Source organism: Panthera pardus, unplaced genomic scaffold (genome assembly GCF_024362965.1).
Source record: "Panthera pardus isolate Hobbes unplaced genomic scaffold, ASM2436296v1 HiC_scaffold_18, whole genome shotgun sequence".
In the NCBI taxonomy this organism is placed as follows: Eukaryota; Metazoa; Chordata; class Mammalia; order Carnivora; family Felidae; genus Panthera; species Panthera pardus.
Window position 1 is genome coordinate 6,011,024 of NW_026526743.1, and position 20,001 is coordinate 6,031,024.

The 20,001-nt window shown below is 41.0% G+C and overlaps 1 pseudogene; it reads right to left on the reverse strand.

The window, feature by feature from the left end:
* Window positions 1–9,986: 9,986 nt before the first annotated feature.
* LOC109252857 (vomeronasal type-1 receptor 4-like) lies at window positions 9,987–10,912 on the reverse strand (annotated as a pseudogene).
* Window positions 10,913–20,001: the final 9,089 nt, after the last annotated feature.

The following is a 20,001-nucleotide window of genomic DNA, read 5'->3' on the forward strand; positions in this document are numbered from 1 at the left end:
ATTGTAGGAATTTCCATAATGTTCCTCATGTCAGTTATTCCTTCTTCACCTCTGAGTCCTGTATAATTGTGAGAGGCTAACTTAATAAAGGTAAGCAGAACATGCTTAACATCTCCTTTAAAGTGAAAAATAAGTTACGATAGTAATCATAATGCAATATTATATCATTATCTTGTAAATCCTTATTGAAGTTTTGCTAATGATTTTAGTGGAGGAGTTCATAAATTATGCAATTTCAATCATCAGATCCTGAAACAATCTGGATATTATGCAGAACTTTTTGGGAGTGTCATGTAAATTTCTTACAGCAAATATCCCTGAAGTGATGTAGGCATGGAATTAAAGCAAAAGGAGCCTGGAAATGGATCAGCCTGTGGCTGCTCAACACTGACACTGAAGAGAATGGTATCAGAGGAAAAATTCAGTAAATGAATAAAGCCTTGGACACCCAGTTATGATTGTGGCACATTTCATCCTTAGGAAGGTGGTAGTTAGGTGAAGTATGATGTTATGGAAACATGGGAGGTGAGCATGAGTAAACATTTTCAGATAGAAATGGTCAGATTGGACTGGAGCGGATAGTGGAGAGCATAGATTAAAATTTTAGCTGATTTAAAAAAAATTTATTTTAGAGAGAGAGTGTGAGAATAGAGAGGGTCAGAAGGAGAGAGAGAATCGAGCTGCATGATAAATGTGGAGCCTGCTTGAGATTCTCTCTCTCTCCCTCTGCCCCTCTCCCAGCCTTGTGCCCTGTCTCTCTTTCTAAAAGAAAAAAATATATAAAAGTATGCTTTAAAAATATATAAAGGCACATTCTCCTGTCATAAGTGTGTCGCTCAAGGAAAGTTCACAAAGTGATCACACTCTGTACCAGGTATTTAGTTCAATAGATAAAATATTGTCAGACTTATATCTGTTCAATAGATAAAATATTGTCAGGCTCCTTACCAGTCAGTCCTCATCACGGTCATACATGCCGTGACATGGAACAGCATAGGTCACTTTAGGCTCTTTAGTACTGATATAAAGGAAGTAATAGAGCACGAACTCTTTGTATTTGGCTTTTGTCATTTTTTCTGTTGTTTGTGAACTTACTGCTGCATGTTGTTATTGATCATTCATTGGCATTGCTGCAGAGAGGGTTCTCCTGCATACATTTGAAACTATTAACTCAGTCACTCCACTTTTAATTAGGATAGTGGTGGTTTTCAGTTTGGGTCTATTAGGAATAATCCTGTACGTAAATTTCTACCATGCTTTGTTAGCACGCATAAAACTTTCTGCTGGCCATAGAAGTAACAATGGAGTTGAATGGTGACAGGTTTACATCTCTGCACCTTTAGGAAACAGTGCCCAAGGAGTTTGAAAAATTGTACAAACGTTCACACCCACCAGCAGTGTAGGAGATTTTTGGTTTGTGGACGTGCTTGTCAACAGTGTTGATTTTTTTTCCTTTTTCTTTTTGACTTCTGGTTGGTGTGCACTGGTATGAAGTAGTGAACTTCTTTTTTTTTTTAATTTGTCTTAAAAAATGTTTATTTTTGAGAGAGACAGAGTGTGAACAGGGGAGGAGCAGAGAGATAGGGAGACAGAATCAGAAGCAGGCTCCAGGCTCCAAGCTGTCAGCACAGAGCCCGACACAGGGCTCGAACTCACAAACCAGGAGATCATGACCTGAGCCAAAGTCAGATGCTTAACGGACTGAGCCACTCAGGCACCTCATCAAGTAGTGATTTTCTTATACTCTCCTTGATTACTATGGAAGTTGTGCATTGTTTCACATATTCCTTAGACATTGGGAAATATCTTTTTCAAGTATAACTTAGTTTTATTTTGTCCAGTTTTTTCTATCATGTTGTCCTTTTCTTAAAAAAAAATTTTTTTTTACATTTATTTTTGAGAGACAGAGAGAGAGAGAGCATGAGCAGGAGAGGGGCAGAGAGAGAGGGAGACACAGAATCCAAAGCAGGCTCCAGGCTCTGAGCTGTCAGCACAGAGCCCAACGTGGGGCTGAACTCACAAACCACGAGATCATGACACGAGCCAAAGTCGGATGCCCACCTGACTGAGCCACCCAGGCACCCCTCGTGTTGTCCTTTTCTCAATGTTTTGTAGTAGGTCTGTATATTTGTTAGACGTGTTTCCTTTCTTGGTCTCTTTTTTCTCATGCTCTCTCTGTGTCTTTGTATGTTCATTTTTTTTTTCTTGAAATTTATTTATTTTGAGCGAGAGAAAGTGAGAGACAGCATGTGCACGAGTTGGGGGACACTCAGAGAGAGAGAGGGAGAGAGAATCCCAAGCAGGCTTGATGCTGTCAGCGCAGAACCTGATGATGGGCTCAAACCCTCGAACTGTGAGATCTTGACCTGACCTGAACTCAAGAGTGGGATGCTGAACTGACTGAATTACCCACATGCTGCCTGTCGTTGTGTGTGCTGATGAGAAGAAAGTCCTTAAATTCTTTTTATTTTCTAATGTTTATTTGTGAGAGAGAGACACAGAGTATGAGTGGGGGAGGGGCAGAGAGAGAGAGAGAGAGAGAGAGAGAGAGAGAGAGAGAGAATATGAAGCAGGCTCTAGGCTCTGAGCTGTCAGCACAGCTGACACAAACTCACAAACGGTGAGACCACGACCTGAGCCAAAGTCAGATACTTAACCAACTGAGCCACCCAGGTGCCCCGAGAAGAAAGAAGAACGTTTTAATGTTAATATAACTCTTTCCTCCTTTATACATAATGCTTATTTCTGTTCAAGAATACTTCCCTTTTTGGGGCGCCTGGGTGGCTCAGTCGGTTGAGCGGCCGACTTCGGCTCAGGTCACGATCTCGCAGAATGTGGGTTCGAGCCCCGCGTTGGGCTCTGTGCTGACTGCTCAGAGCCTGGAGCCTGCTTCAGATTCTGTGTCTCCCTCTCTCTCTGACCCTCCCCCGTTCATGCTCTGTCTCTCTCTGTCTCAAAAATAAATAAACGTTAAAAAAATTTTTTTTAAAAAAGAATACTTCCCTTTTTTAAGTTATTTTTAATTTTATTGTAGAGAGAGAGAGAGAGAGCATGAAGGGGAGAGGGGCAGATGGAAAGAGCGAGAGAAAGAGAGAGGGAGAGAATCTTTAGCAGGCTCCACTCTCAGGTGGAACCCAAGATGGGGCTTGATCTCCCCCTACTTAGCAGAAATTGAGAGTCAGCAGCTCAAATGACTGATCAACCCAGGTGCCCCCAAAATCTTTATATCACGTTAATCTTTAGATTGGCAGTCCTTCCAGAACTGAATTGCTGTATGTGTGGATAGTGAATTCTATTTTTTTCTGATAAGCTAACAAATTTCAATTCTTTCAGAATACACGATGTTATATGTGGAAACAAGGGGAACAGATGTGACCACGAATCTCTTGCTGCCTATTGTGTGTGAATAATACTGCCTTTTGTCTCGGTCCCTGGAGTCTCATGTCTTCTTGCAGCATCCATGCAGCTGGCAGGCTCACTTACTGGTTTGCAAATGGGGTAAAATCTTATACCCTTTACATTTCTTGAAGTCTTGGCAATGTGGATGGGATAGCAATTGAGCAGTACAAGGACTAACCTTTGTGTGTTGCCATAGTAACAGTGGGAAGTTGAGTTGATGTGGTAATTGAGTGCTTTCTGAGTCTGTGTGGACTGCTACAAGAAAATTCACAAGTGTATAGTGTAGAAACGAGTTCACATCTCCCAGGTATGGAGTTTGAAAATCTGAGATCAGGGTGCCAGTGTGGTTGTTGAGGGCCTTTCTCTGGGTTGCAGCCTTCTGCTATCGTCATAAGACAGAATAGAAGAGGGAGTTCTCAGGTCTCTTTGTAAAGGGCACCCATCACTTTCATGAGGGCAGAGCCTTCAGGTCACTTCCCAAAGGCCCCACCTCCAAATGCCATCACCTTGTGGGTTAGGTTTCAATATATGTGTTTTTAGGAAACACAAACAGACCATTGCAGGACCCTTTGGAACAAGTTCAACAACCAGTTTGTTTCTATGTCACAATGTAATAGGAATTGTTGTGTTATAGGCTTTGCTTCCCCATTCCAGAAGTTCCAGACAGGATTGTCCCAATCAGGGTGAGGTGCAGGTAGAGAAGTGTTACTGGGACACACAGCCTTTCGTTTGCCATCATTGGGGGGTTTCCGTCCACCTCTGATGTACCAAGTTTTCATAACGTATGTGATATTCTGTCTGTTGGCCTGTTAGAGGCCTCAGTCTTAATCGCTCTGTCTAATGTGCCATCACCTCTGCCAGTAGGGGTGGCTGATATAACCCAAGCAATTCAGAACCCAATAAAATTCACTAGTAAAGTGCTCAGTCCCTCCAGCAGTGAAGGAAAAATCCTCTTGTTTCCTTCCTGTCACCTAGAAGGAAGTCAAGTCTTACTGAACCCCTCGGGTGTGGGAGACAGCACAGGTCTCTGTGAGTGCCGTGTCTGTCATTTGGAGCCTCTGGCAAAGGGAGGAAGCCTCGACCCAGAAGCACCCCATGGTATGTGATTTGGGGGCTCGTGCAACACAGTTAACTGGTGCACTGTTTTGAAACAGCAGTTTTAAAACTAAATAAATAAATTTTTAACAATACACTGATTAACTTGCTAGTGTGCTCTCCTCAAAACTGACCCTTAGTAGTGCTTTCACTGTGTGGCTTCATATTCCACTTTTGGAATGAGTCAACATGGACTCACTGGTAAGAGAGTAAGGAAGGGCCTCACGTTTCTCGTGTGAAATGGAAGTGCCTATTCACGAATGAAGGCACACTCTTTCCAGCAACATGCCATGTTGACAAGAAAAAGTCATACCCATCCCTTCCGAAGAAATTTTTAGCTCCACGGTGTAGCCAAAGCCACTGGCACTAGGAACCCTCAATATCCTGAGGGTCCCCTAAATGCATGGCCCCCTTTGCTGATGGTTTAGGTAGGCTGAACTCTCGTGGTGTCCCCTGGGCCACTGGGTCTGGTTAGTCTCGGTGCTGGCTCTGCAAATCCGAAATCAGAGGCAGTCCTTCCTTCACTGGTCGTATGTCAGATTCCTGGGCTGCTGCCAGGGGTCTAGCTGTTGAGTGTGCGACTTGGAAAACAGTGGATGGCAGATGAATGACTTCCCTCACTTCCCCCCACCCACCGCAAACCTTAACGGGCTGTGAATAGCGGAAGCACATTTCACTGCTATAATAATTGTGTGGGTCCCTCATTCAGTGCCCTTGGTGAGGCCTGTTCTCACAGAGACTGATCAGAATGAAGCTGCTGATTGAGCCTGTTTCCGATCAGAGGTATCTGTGCATAGCGCACTTGTGACTCCCTTGCACGGTTTTATTGAGGTATATGGGACGAATAAAATTGTATGATATTTAATGTGCAGCCTCAGCTAACAAGACCCAGAGCTGTTGGGGTGGAGAGAGATCCCAGAACACGGAGAGCAAGCAATGAAAAATGCAATGCCTCAACATCTCTTTTTATTGGGAGTCTTGCCCTTCTGTTGACACGATGAAGGGGGAGAGAGCATCCCAGGCCTTCCCTTCCCTATCGGCAAACTCACTGTAACAGTCTTCCTAAGATGTTGGTGGAGGTTGTTTTGAGTGAAACTTGGAACAGAGATTAGACCCAACATTTCCCGACTCTGTCAGAGGAGACAGACTCCAGGGCATACTCACGATGCCAGGCCAGGGATGGAAATTCTGGGTCAGGGAGACAGACACGTGGTGGTGGAGTGTGGCTCTGGGGTTCAGGGCCAAGCCTGCAGAGGTGCAGGGAAGGGGAGACATCTATGCAATGATCTGAGAATTGAATGGGAACTGCTCTCTAAGGTATGGAATGGTTTGGACAAAGGCCTGTTTGGTGTGGGAAAGCGTGATGTGCTGAGGGGGGTCCGATTTTCCACAACTGCTAACCTCCACCAGTGGAAGTGACATGGGGCGTGATAGCCCCTGCGGTGCACCCTGGGGGCTTGAAGCTCCAGACTGTGTCCTGAGCAGGATGCCTGGGCAGGCACAGTGTCTCTGGCCTCAAGAGACTCATGCCCTAGGTGGTCTCTGATTCGGAGTCTGAGGTGGATGAAAGATAGATAATGCCCTCGTGTTAGAGTGTGTTAGAAGTTTATTTGGGTGTCTCACTAAATCGCAGGAACAGGGAGTATGATGACAAAGGGAGAATTTCTGGCAGGTTGATGAAAGAAGTGTATGACAAACGATAGAACTGTACATTGGACAGTAAAATTTGCTGTATGTACATTAAACATACATATTAAAAAGTTTTTTAAAAGGAGGCAGATCATGGGTGGCTTGGTTTGTTGAGCATGTGACTCCTAATTGCGACTCAGGTCATGATCCCAACATGATGGGATTGAGCCCCATGTCAGGCTCCATGCTGAACGGGGAGATTGCTTAAGATTCTCTCTCTCCCTCCACCCTTCTGCTACTCACACTTTCCCTCCCTCCCTCACTCCTCCCCCCTCTCTCTGTCTCTCAAGAAAAAAAAAGGAGGAAATTCCTGACACATGCTACAGTGTGGTTGCACCTTGAAAATATTATGTTATTTAAAAGAATTCAATTCCAAAAGATGATAGATTCCATTTGTAGGAAATGTCCCTACTGGACAAATGGATGGAAACAGAAAATAAGCTTATGGTGCCCAGAGTTTGGAGGGATGAGGCTACTTAGGGTGATGGTTGAAGGCTACAAGTTTTTTTTGTGTGTGGTGATAAAAATATTAGGAATTGATTGTGTTAATATGTGCACAGGTGTATGTTAAAAAAAAACACTTTGAAACCACTGTGCACTGTAGGTGGTGAATTGCATGTGAATTGTACCGCAGTGCTGTCCCAGAGTTGGTACAGGAAGATAAGAAAGCTGCAGAGCCTATTTTATGATTTTACAAAGGACACTTCAGGAAAAGTTGTAGGTAGCAGGAAGGATCTAACACTTTGAGAGAAGGATAAAGTTACCAGGAAGTTGTAACAATCCTGAAAGTCTGAGTACCTACCATCAGAGCTTTAAAATTTGTGAGGGAGCAAAAAGAGAAATAGAGAATCTCACAATTATGTTTCACAATATTTACAGGCTGTGTATGAAGGTCACAGAAGATCGGTAAGGATATGGAAAACTTGAGCAGTGTGTCAACCATGGTGATCTAAATGGGGCACCTACTCCACAATGGCAGATACACATTCTTTACAAGGTCATGAGAACTATTCAACATGATAAGCCAAATTCTGGGACAAAACCAGTCTAAACAAAGGAATTACAAGACATAATCTGTGATCATAATAGGATGAAGTTAGTAGCTGGTAGGAAAAAGATATTAGAAAATTATCCTAGATAATCTGAACGCAGAAAACACACTTCTAAATAAAGATGAGTCGAAGTGGAAGGCTCCAATCAGGTGCCATCTTGAACTGATTTAATAAGAATAGTGCACGTCCAACTTTGTGGGATAGAGCTAACATACTGCCTACTGGGAAACAAAACATGAAATGTTTTCATGGATTTTGTTTTCTGCCACTTGATTAAATTCCCTATTTAATTGTAGTAGATTTGTTATTTATTTTTAAAGAACTGCTTATTTTCTGTCAATCTGATTTCAATTTTGTTTTTTAAATTTTTGTTCAAGTATGGGCCAGAAAAGCCTGTGTTTTATTTTGAGCATTTTATTTCCCCATTTGGTTAGTGAGAGATGCTAATCTATAAATTTCTTGTAATGGTTTTGGCATCAGAAGAATGCTAGATTCATAGAGTAAGTTGGAATATCTCACTTCCTCTTTAAATTTGATTAGAGTTTGATAGAATTGGTTTGAATCTCATTATCCCTCCCCCACTGACTGGATGCTAGGTTATTGATTTTAACTGTTACTGTAGTTGCAAGGTGATTGGTTTGCAAGGCTTCCATGGAGTTGAAGAGATTGGATGAGGATTGGAACAAGTTACAGTGCCACAAGGCTCACTGTGATTTGATGTGTGGACTTAATCAGCTGCTCAGCAGGGCAGAAATTATTCACCTCTAACCAGGGCCTCACAAATGGGTCAGAACAGCACACAAAAAATTACATCAACATTTCAATATTCACCTAATCGATTCTAAGCTTGGAAGGGCAACCTGATCTCTCTGCTCTTCTCCTGACATCCATTTATTTCATATTCTTTCTTTCATCATGTAAATATATTCCTTGGGGTCTCTGTCTATTCTACACTTGACCTAGATATTAGCTGGGTCTAGCTTTAACCCTCTGAAATCTTGTCTCTCAGTCTACCAGTTCCACAGTCTTGAAAGGCTAACGTTTTCCCAGGAGTTTGTGCTAATTCCCACAAGCTGACACCATCAGGATCTCCTGTGTTGTGAAAATAGCTTTCCCCATAAAATTAGACATGCTGTCTATAAGGACAGACATCAAACTGAAGCCCTCAATGAACATTCCCAAAAGAATCCTCTTACACAGAAAAACATCTGGAATCTATGTGGATGTTGAAAGATGTGGTCAGAATGACAGAAGATTCCAGGGCAGTCTAGGGCAAAGAGTTGGTATCCTCTTAAAATAGTTGTTTTTCTTCCATTGGCCCTCTGAACTGCACTGTTTATGAGGCTTCTTGGATCTTTGCCCTCTTCCTATGCAGTGCCTTCCCCTGCATTTCCTCCCCTCCTGTCTGCCAAGTTGCTGATCTGCCCAAACAAGTTACCTTCTTCTCCATTTGGATAGGGATCGGTAGGCTCTCTCAAGTCTCCGTGCTACCCGAATACCTGAGTATATTGTGATTTAAAGAGTAGTTGAGCTTTGCTTCAGTATAATCCATATTTTAAAGAGTTTCTCCTATTTATCTATCTTCTATCACCTATATTTCAATCTCTGGCTCTGCCTGTTTGTTTTGCATCACAACTATGGTTATTTCAGAAACCGTGAGAGTTTGAGATTAGCCTGCAAGTCTTAATAGCTACCAGCAGAAGACAAGAGATTCCTAGATTGAATACAAACACTTTATTACTCATGGCCCAGCAGGCAGCATGAACATCCTGATTCCAACAGTTTTTCAAGGCCCTCTTCCTTGTCCTGACTTTATTCCAATCATGGTTCCTTGGAGGGGTCCCAATGAATGCTACACACGGAGTGTTTACATCATCCCTGAGGAACCCTGAGTATACAAAATCCAAGACTTATAAGGGTATTCTACCACACCTGCTGTACTCTTTGACCCTGGGGAAGACTTTAGCTTTGTTTCCCTGTACAGCAAATAAGTCAGTATGGTGTTCCAGTGGGTGACACTGTCTTTGTCTCCCAAGGTATTTTTCTAATCACACATAAGGTAATCCAGCATAGAAGAAAAGCTGTCCATGCTTCTGTAGGAGGCATGTACATATGTGAGAAACCCATGGTAAAACTGTCTTCCAACAATATCCAGCAGTCGTTTCTGGACTGTATTGGCTCCTGTCACAATTTCCCATGAATTCATCCCTTGTTCAAATGCTCTGATGAATCTCGCAAATGGCTAGGATCAGATTCATTCAATTTTCATCAAATAACATTTGATTGAGACCACTATCAACAGGATACTATGTATCAGGATGAGGTGAACCTGCATTATTCACCTCTACTGTGCCTATATGGTTCCTACATTCATCCATCAGAAGGAATCCCAAATACCCATTAGGGTCCACCATAGAATGACAAGTGGCTTACTCTTTTAGATGCCATATTGGGGTACGTGGGTGGCTCAGTCAGTTGAGTGTCCGACTTTAGCTCAGGTTATGATCTCATGGTTCATGGGTTCTAGCCCCATGTCGGGCTTTGTGCTGATAGCACCAGATCTGATCTGCTTCAGATTCTCTGTCTCCGTCTCTCTCTGCCACTCCCCTACCCGACTTTCTCTTTCTCTCTCTCTCACACACACATACACACAAATAAATAAACATTTAAAAAATTTAAAAATAAGATGCTATTGACTTTTCCAATGTGATGAGTGAATAATCAACTGAGGATTGTGCAAAATGATACAACTTAACATTTTTCTGCTAAGATAGTGTTCCTTATCCAGAAAAACCAGAAGCTAGATACTGTGGAATCTTGTCTCATTATCAGAAAGGGACTGACAGTTGGAAAACATGCAGAAATTAGGTCAGTGAGGAAGTAATGGTGGGTTGCTCTAGACTCAGCAGAGGATCTGGGGGAAACACGAGTGCTGTGAATGTGTTGGACCTGTGCTTGTGCCTGTGCAGGATGAAAACCCTGGAGCTGCTGGCCCAGATCCTGAGTCCAGGAAGTGAAACTTCAGGGAATACTATCAGTATTGCATAGAGTGACCCTGAGATTGTCTCATGGTCAGATGTAGAACAGTATTCAAAATCCCTTTTCTTTGTGATGTTTTTTTTTTTGGCTGCTCTGTTTCCCTGACACATACAACACATACATAGGAATGATAAAATTTTCTATCATACATATGATCCAGAAGAGGGAAATGGACATGCCAACATACTTTGGAGCTTTGACTTTAAGATACTTCTATGAGGAGTTCATGGGGCTGATCACGATGGTCTGGAAGACACTCAAGAGGCAGGTGCTGCCAATGGACATTCCCCTGACCACCCTCTGAACATACAAAAGAAGTTTGCATCCAAACTCATTGAAGAAATATTTTACCCCCAAGCCAATGTCTTGGGGACACCTTTTGAGAGCATCACCAAGGAGTTGGCTATAATTAGGTGCATGAGAATCAACTCTGTGGGTCTCAACCTCCCTTCGGTGTGGTAATGGAAGACATAATGGTGAGGAAGAGAGAAATTGTCCAGGAGTCAGACTATTGACTGTGGTAAGATTATTGCTATTGCCAAATCCCCAGAACCTATTCTATCATTCAGTACATTTTCCTTTAAATTATAACCAAAGTCATTCCTGTGAACAAAAAGGTTCCTTGAAGATTTTGACATCAAGAGTAACTTTGGTGAGTTGCTCCTTTGGGCTTGCCAAAGACTTGAAGAGGCAGGAGGAGATGTAGAGAAGTACCAGGATAGTCCATGGAAGTGTCAGCACTAAAGATGAGGTGGTTTGATTGGGAAAAAGCAAAGGTAAGTGATAGCAAGTGGAAAGAATGCTGAATACTAATAACAACCTTTTTAGAAACTGATAATCGTTACTCATATTGAAAAAAAAACATACAACGTGAATCATTACCTACATCATGGGATAAATCAGTTCTGAATATGTTCCTGATTTATATATCAAAGAGATAATATGAAACTTGTCATTGCTTGAGTTGATCAAAATAGCAAGAGATGCTTGAGAGATCGATGGTACCATTGGATATGTCCTGCCAAAATTGTGTGGATAGAAAACAAAGTTAGATTCCAAATCATTGAGGAAGTGTTTCAAATAACTCTATTCTTGTGGATACCTTTAAGGAGAATGATCAGGACTTGGGTAGAAACAGGTGCTTGAGAATCAAAACTGTGCACCTGAATGTGTAATGAGGGTGGAAAAGGAAGAGATGGTGGTAAGGAAGAGAGAAAGTGCCCGGAATCCCTAGATGGTCTGTGATAAGTAGGTCATTCATATTGGTAAGTGCTTTGATGCCATTCACACAGTTCCCAGTGACAGATCATCATCTTGAGAGCCTGAGGAGCCTGCCTGAACACATGTGGTGTGGACTATATTGATCATATCAAATAGAATACAAGTATTCACTGAAAAATAATTAACATATTTGTTGTTGTTGTTGTTAAGCCTCCCAGAGTTGAGGTTAGAATTTTATTTATTTTATTTTTTATTTTTTCATTATATGAAGTTTATTGTCAAATTGGTTTCCATACAACACCCAGTGCTCATCCCAAAAGGTGCCCTCCTCAATATCCATCACCCCCCCCCCCCCACCCCCCATCAACCCTCAGTTTGTTCTCAGTTTTTAAGAGTCTCTTATGCTTTGGCTCTCTCCCACTGAGGTTAGAATTTTAAATAACACTTAGTTTGCATGAATCGGTGCTATCATGTTGTACCTCTGGTATTTTCATAGGTCTTCCTACCTGTATAACGTAGGCACTGCCATTGCATTATTTTCATTGTAAAGAGAAGGAGAATTTGGGACACAGAGGTTGAGCGATCTGTCTAAATTCACATGCTGGCAGAGGAGGGGCAGAGAGAGAGGGAGACACAGAATCTGAAGAAGGTTCCAGGCTCTGAGCTGTCAGCACAGAGCCCGATGTGGGGCTTGAGCTCATGAAGGGCGAGATCATGACCTGAGTTGAAGTCGAACGCTTAACCGACTGAGCCACACAGGCACCCCTTTCTCAGACTCTTAAGTATAGAGAATACACTGATGGTTACCAGTGGGGAGGTGGATACGGGGTATGGGTTAAATTACTGATGGGGATTAAGGTGTGCACTCATTGTTATGAGCACCAGGTATTATATCGAAGTGTTGAATCACTATATTAAACACCTAAAATTAATATAACAGTATATGTTAAAACTAATTGGAATTAAAAGAAGAACAAAAAAAAACCTTTGTGTATATTGTTTGGAATAATATACAACCTTTCTGTAGTATTAGGAAAAATAATTATATTTCCTAATTAAAAAAAGAGTTAAATATTGTCATTGCACACATCATGGGATGTGGATTGTTAATCAAGTTGTTTTGTGCACATATGAATGAATGGTCTCAGTGGTTCTTGAGATGGGCTGACCTCTCCACCATTTTTGAATGTTCTCACAGTGCGTGTATACTTGTGAACTTTCCCTTGAATGGCTGTAAAATGCAAGATCCCACCATCCGCATACCCTCATGCCTTCACCTTTTATTAAATGGTCACTTTTGATGTTGAACAATTTAATAGAAAATGTAAAGGAGAAAATGTAATCTCAGAGCAAATGTACACCTGCATCATATGCTTTATCTAAATTCACCAATCATTACTGTTTTCTCACCAGTTCTTTTTTATCTGTTGACATGTCTTTGCTGTTTCATGTGAGAATAATTTGTCACCATATTGACATTTTGCCTGAATACCAGAATATTTATCTCTTTACGTGAAGGTTATTCTGCTAATGCAATAAAACCTTCACACTTAAGAAAGGATACTAGTGTTATGCTATCATTTCATAGACAGTCCATAGACAGATTTCCCACAGTGATACAATGATGCATTTTTTGGTCTGTTTTCAGAAATCTAGGATCCAGTCATGTCACAGGGACTTAATTTATTGTCTTCATTCTTTAGTTTCTTTAACCTAGAACAGTTACCACTCTTGTTTTTAATTTGTCCTCAGTGTAAGTGACAGTTTTGAAGAATGCACTCTTTGTTTTTCAGAATGTCTCTCAGCATGGATTTCTGTGATTGTGTCTGTTATCCTGTGTCTCAGGTACAACATTTGAGCAGAACTTCTACACACAGATGATGGTGGGACCTGCTGAGTGTATCACCTCAGAGGCAAAGGTTATAAGGAAATGTTGGTGGACTAGATGTGTGGATAAGTTTCTTTTTGGGAGAAGCAGGAGACTTGCCTTGATTGTTGAAGTGAGCTGGGTAGAGAAATTGTGCCCGGAAGATTTTCAGGGTCCTGAAGGAGCTCTGTCAGCTCCCAGATGCAGACTGATCAGAAATCTAATTCTTAGCATAGAGTATCCCAAAGAATCTGTTACAGGAAAATGCCCAGATGATTCCTAGGCTCATTAATTTGAGAAGTAATGTGTAACTAAATGGTCCCTGGCACAGGTTTCACATTTAGGATCACCATGGGGTTTCAGAAACACCATCACGTGTGCTCTACTGACGTCTTCCATTTTCATTCTGTGAGCTGTTATGTCTCCAGGACTCATTTCTGAGAGTGGAGCCCAAGCTCTGGCCCATGGGGGCGTAACAGGGGTCTGCTGTGCCTGGTTTTGTAGGAGGATCTTGGTGCCGTCTCGTCCCCTGTGCTGTAGCAGGATTTGAGATGTTTCTAGGAGGGCAATGTCTCTGAAGACAGGGGAGGAGAAACTTGTGGTAGGACCTTCAGATCAGAATTGTTTGTCTTTGAATCCATCCTGTGGAAAAGGACATGGAAGGGCAGCCTTTTCTGCCTTTGAAGGTGCTTCTGCTTGTGGGGAGGCAGGCAGAAGGGAAGGTGTATCAGTTTGCTGCAGTTGCCATAACAAGGACCCTGAACAGAGTGACCAAAACAACAGAAATTTATTGTGTGGCAGTTCTGGAGGCTAAAAGTCCGAGATCAAGGTGTCCTCAGGGCCATGCTCTCTGTGAATATCCTGGGGGAGAGTCTGCTCCAGGCCACTTTCCCAGCTTCTGCCTCCATGGCTTATGGCAGCATAACTTCATGTTGTGTCTACCCTTCATGTGTGTGTGGTTTATTTTATTTTTTTAATTTACATCCAAATTAGTTAGCATATAGTGCAACAATGATTTCAGGAGTAGATTCCTTAATGCCCCTTACCCATTTAGCCCATCCCCCTCCCACAACTCCTCCAGTAACCCTCTGTTTGTTCATCATATTTAAGAGTCTCTTATGTTTTGTCCCACTCCCTGTTTTTATATTACTTTTGCTTCCCTTCCCTTATGTGCATCTGTTTTGTCTCTTAAAGTCCTCCTATGAGTGAAGTCATATGATATTTGTCTTTCTCTGACTAACTTCACTTAGCATAATACCCTCTAGTTCCATCTATGTAGTTGCAAATGGCAAGATTTCATTCTTTTTAATTGCAGAGTAATATTCCATTGTGTATATATACCACATCTTCTTTATCCATTCATCCATCAATGGACATTTGGGCTCTTTCCGTATTTTGGCTATTGTTGATAGTGCTGGTGTAAACATGGGGGTGCATGTGTCCCTTCGAAACAGCACATCTGTATCCTGTGGATAAATGCCTAGTAGTGCAATTGCTGGGTTGTAGGGTAGTTCTATTTTTAATTTTATGAGGAACCACCATACTGTTTTCCAGAGTGGCTGCACCAGTTTGCATTCCCACCAATGCAAAAGAGATCCTCTTTCTCTGCATCCTCGCCAACATCTGTTGTTGCCTGAGTTGTTAATATTAGCCATTCTGACAGGTGTAAGGTGGTATCTCATTGTGGTTTTGATTTGTATTTCCCTGATGATGAGTGATGTTGAGCATTTTTTCATGTGTCGGTTGGCCATCTGGATGTCTTCTTTGGAGAAGTGTCTATTCATGTCTTTTGCCCATTTCTTCACTGGATTATTTGTTTCTTGGGTGTGGAGTTTGAGAAGTTCTTTATAGATTTTGGATACTAACCCTTTATCTGATATGTCATTTGCAAGTATCTTCTCCCATTCTGTCAGTTGCCTTTTAGTTTTGATGACTGTTTCCTTTGCTGTGCAGAAGCTTTTATTTTGAAGAGGTCCCAGTAGTTCATTTCTGCTTTTGTTTCCCTTGTCTGTGGAGACGTGTTGAGTAAGAAGTTGCTATGGCCAAGATCAAAGAGGTTTTTGCCTGCTTTCTTCTCAAGGATTTTGATGGCTTCCTGTCTTACATTGAGGTCTTTCATCCATTTTGAGTTTCTTTTTGTGTATGGTGTAAGAAAGTGCTCCAGGTTCATTCTTCTGCATGTTGCTGTCCAGTTTTCCTTCATGACTTGCTGAAGAGACTGTCTTTATTCCATTGGATATTCTTTCCTATTTTGTCAAAGATTTGTCATACGTTTGTGGGTCCATTTCTGGGTTCTCTACTCTGTTCTGAGTGTCTGTTGTTGTGCCAGTACCATACTGTCTTGATGATTACAGCTTTGTAGTATAACTTGAAGTCTGGGGTTGTGATGCCTCCTGCTTTGGTTTTCTTTTTCAAGATTGCTTTGGCTGTTCGGGGTCTTTTCTGGTTCCACACAAATTTTAGGATTATTTGTTCTAGCTCTGTGAAGAATGCTGGTGTTATTTTGATAGGAACTGCATTGAATATGTAGATTGCTTTGGGTAGTATCAACATTTTAACAAAATTTGTTCTTCCTATCCAGGAGGATGGAATCTTTTCCCATGTTTTTGTGACTTCTTCAATTTCTTTCATAAGCTTTCTATAGTTTTCAGTGTATAGATTTTTCACCTCTTTGGTTGGATTTATTCCTAGGTATTTTATTGTTTTTGGTGCAACCGTAAATGGGGTCGATTCCTTGATTTCTCTTTCTGTTGCCTCATTATTGGTGTAGAGGAATGCAACCAATTTCTGTGCATTGATTTTATATCCTGCCACTTTGCTGAATTCATGAATCAGTCCTAGTAGTTTTTTGGTGGAATCTTTTGGGTTTTCCATATAGAGTATCATGTCATCTGCGAAGAGTGAAAATTTGACCTCCTTCTGGCCTATTTGGATGCCTTGTATTTCTTTGTGTTGTCTGATTGTAGAGGCTAAGACTTCCAATACTATGTTGAATAACTGGTGAGAGTGGACATCCCTTTCTTGTTCCTGACCTTAGGGAGAAAGCTCTCAGTTTTTCCCCATTGAGGATGATATTAGCATTGGCTCGTTCACATATGGCTTTTATGATCTCCGGGTATGATCCTTCTATCCCTGCTTTCTTGAGGGTTTTTATCAAGAAAGGATGCTGTATTTTGTCAAATGCTTTCTCTGCATCTATTGAGAGGATCATATGGTTCTTGTCCTTTCTTCTATTGATGTGATGAATCACGTTAATTGTTTTGCAGATATTGAACCAGCCCTTCCTCCCAGGTATAAATCCCACTTGGTCAAAGTGAATAATTTTTTTTAATGTATTGGTGGATCCAGTTGGCTAATATCTTGTTGAGGATTTTTGCATCCATATTCATCAGGGAAATTGGTCTATAGTTCCCTTTTTTAGTGGGGTTGCTGTCTGGTTTTGGAATCAAGGTAATGCTGGCTTCATAGAATAAGTTTGGAAGTTTTCCTTCCATTTCTATTTTTTTGGAACAGCTTCAAGAGAATAGGTGTTAACCCTTCCTTAAATGTTTGGTAGAATTCCCCTGGAAAGCCATCTGGTCCTGGACTCTTGTTTAGGGGAAGGTTTTTAGATTACTAATTTTATTTCCTTACTGGTTATGGGTCTGTTCAAATTTTCTATTTCTTCCTGTTTCAGTTTTAGTAGTGTGTATGTTTCTAGGAATTTGTCCATTTATTCCAGATTGCTCATTTTATTGTCATATAATTGCTCATAATATTCTCTTATTATTGTTTTTATTTCTGGTGTGTTGGTTGTGATCTCTCCTCTTCATTCTTGATTTTATTTATTTGGGTCCTTTCCTTTTTCTTTTTGATCAAACTGGCTAGTGGTTTATCAATTTTGTTAATTCTTTCAAAGACCCAGCTTCTGGTTTCATTGATCTGTTCTACTGTTTTGTTTTGTTTTTTGCCTTTTTTGTTTGTTTGTTTCGATAGCATTAATTTCTGCTTTACTCTTTGTTATTTCTTGTCTTCTGCTGGTTTTGGGTTTTATTTGCTGTTCTTTTTCCAGCTCTTTAAGGTGTAAGGTTAGGTTATATATCTGATATCTTTCTTCCTTCTTTAGGAAGGCCTGGGTTGCTATATACTTTCCACTTATGACCTCCTTTGCTGTATCCCAGAGGTTTTGGGTTGTGGTGTTATCATTTTCATTGGCTTCCATATACTTTCTAATGTCCTCTTTAACTTCTTGGTTAGCCCATTCATTATTTAGTCTCCAAGTATTTGTTACCTTTCCAAATTTTTTCTTGTGGTTGATTTCAAGTTTTATAGTGTTGTGGTCTGAAAATATGCACGGTATGACCTCGATCTTTTTGTACTTGCTGAGGGCTGATTTGTGTCCCAGTATGTAGTCTATTCTGGAGAACATTCCATGTGCACTGGAGAAGAATGTATATTCTGCTGCTTTAGGATGAAATGTTCTGATTATATCTGTTAAATCCATCTGGTCCAGTGTGTCATTCAAAGCCATTGTTTCCTTGTTGATTTTTTTGATTAGACGATCTGTCCATTGCTGTGAGTGGGGTGTTGAAGTCTCCTATTATTATGGTATTACTATCAATGAGTTTCTTTATGTTTGTGATTAATTGATTTATATATTTGGGTGCTTTCACATTTGCCACATAAATGTTTACAATTGTTAAATTTTCTTGGTGGATAGACCCCTTAATTATGATATAATGCCCTTCTTCATCTCTTGATACAGTTTCTATTTTAAAGTCTAGATTGTCTGATATAAGTACGCCTACTCCGGCTTTCTTTTGTTGACCATTAGCATGATAGATGGTTCCCCATCTCCTTACTTTCAATCTGAAGGTGTCTTTAGGTCTAAAGTGGGTCCCTTGTAAACAGCATATAGATGGATCTTGTTTTCTTATGCATTCTGTTACCCTGTATCTTTTGATTGGAGCATTGAGTCCATTGATATTAGAGTGAGTACTGAAAGATATGAATTTATTGCCATTATGTTGCTTGTAGAGTTGGAGTTTCTGGTGGTGTTCTCTGGTCCTTTCTAGTCTTTGTTGCTTTTGCTATTTAATTAATTAATTAATTAATTAATTTCATCTTTTTTCCCCCTCACAGAGTCCCCCTTAAAATTTCTTGCAGGGCTGTTTTTGTAGTCACAGATTCCTTTCATTTTTGTTTGTCTCGGAAACTTTTTTTTTTTTTTAATTTTTTTTTAACGTTTATTTATTTTTGAGACAGGGAGAGACAGAGCATGAACAGGGGAGGGTCAGAGAGAGGGAGACACAGAATCTAAAGTAGGCTCCAGGCTCTGAGCTGTCAGCACAGAGCCCGATGTGAGGCTCGAACTCACGGACCATGAGATCATGACCTGAGCCAAAGTCGCCGCTTAACCAACTGAACCACCCAGGCGCCCTGTCTTGGAAACTTTTTATCTCTCCTTCTATTTTGAATGACAGCCTTTTTGGATAAAGAATTCTTGGCTGCATGTTTTTCTGAATCCGCACACTGAATATATCCTGCCATTCCTTTCTGGCCTGCCACGTTTCTGTGGATAGGTCTGCTGCAAACCTGATCTGTCTTCTCTTGTAGGTTAAGGACTTTTCTCCCTTGCTGCTTTCATGATTCTCTCCTTGCCTGAGTATTTTGTGAATTTGACTATGATATGCCTTGTTGATGGTCAGCTTTTGTTGAATCTAATGGGAGTCCTCTGTGCTTCCTGGATTTTGATGTCTGTGTCTTTTCCCAGTTTAGGAAAGTTTTCAGCTATGATTTGCTCACATAACCCTTCTACCCATATTTCTCTCTCTTCCTCTTCTGGGACCCCTATGATTCTGATGTTGTTCCTTTTTGATGAGTCACTGATTTCTCTAATTCTTAAATTTTTTAAAATGTTTATTTACTTTTGACAGAGCGAGAGAGAGACAGAGCATGAGCAGGGGAGGGGCATAGGGAGAGGGAGACACAGAATCCAGGCTCTGAGGTGTCAGCACAGAGCCCAACGTGGGGCTCGAACTCACAGACTGCGAGATCATGACCTGAGCTGAAGTTGGACGTTCAACCTACTGAGCCACCCAAGTGCCCCTGATTTCTCTAATTCTTAAATCATGCTCTTTTGCCTTAATCTGCCTCTTTTTTTCCTCCTTCATTATTCTCTATAAGTTTGTCCTGTATATCGCTGATTCCCTGTTCTGCCTCATCCATCCTTGTCACTGCGGCATCCATTCGAGGTCACAGCTCAGTTATAGCATTTTTTATTTCATGCTGACTAGCCTTTACTTCTCAAAGAGGTAAAAAATCTGTATGCTGAAAACTATAGAAAGCTTATGTAGAAATTGAAGAAGACACAGAGAAATGAAAAAATATTCCATGCTCATGGTTTCAAAGAACAAATGTTATTAAAATATCAATACTCTCCAAAGCAATCTCCACATTCAATGCAATCTCAATCAAAATGCACCAGCTTTCTTCACAGAGTTAGAACAATCCTAAAGTTTTTTTTTTTTTTAATTTTTTTTTCAACGTTTTTTATTTATTTTTGGGACAGAGAGAGACAGAGCATGAACGGGGGAGGGGCAGAGAGAGGGAGACACAGAATCGGAAACAGGCTCCAGGCTCCGAGCCATCAGCCCAGAG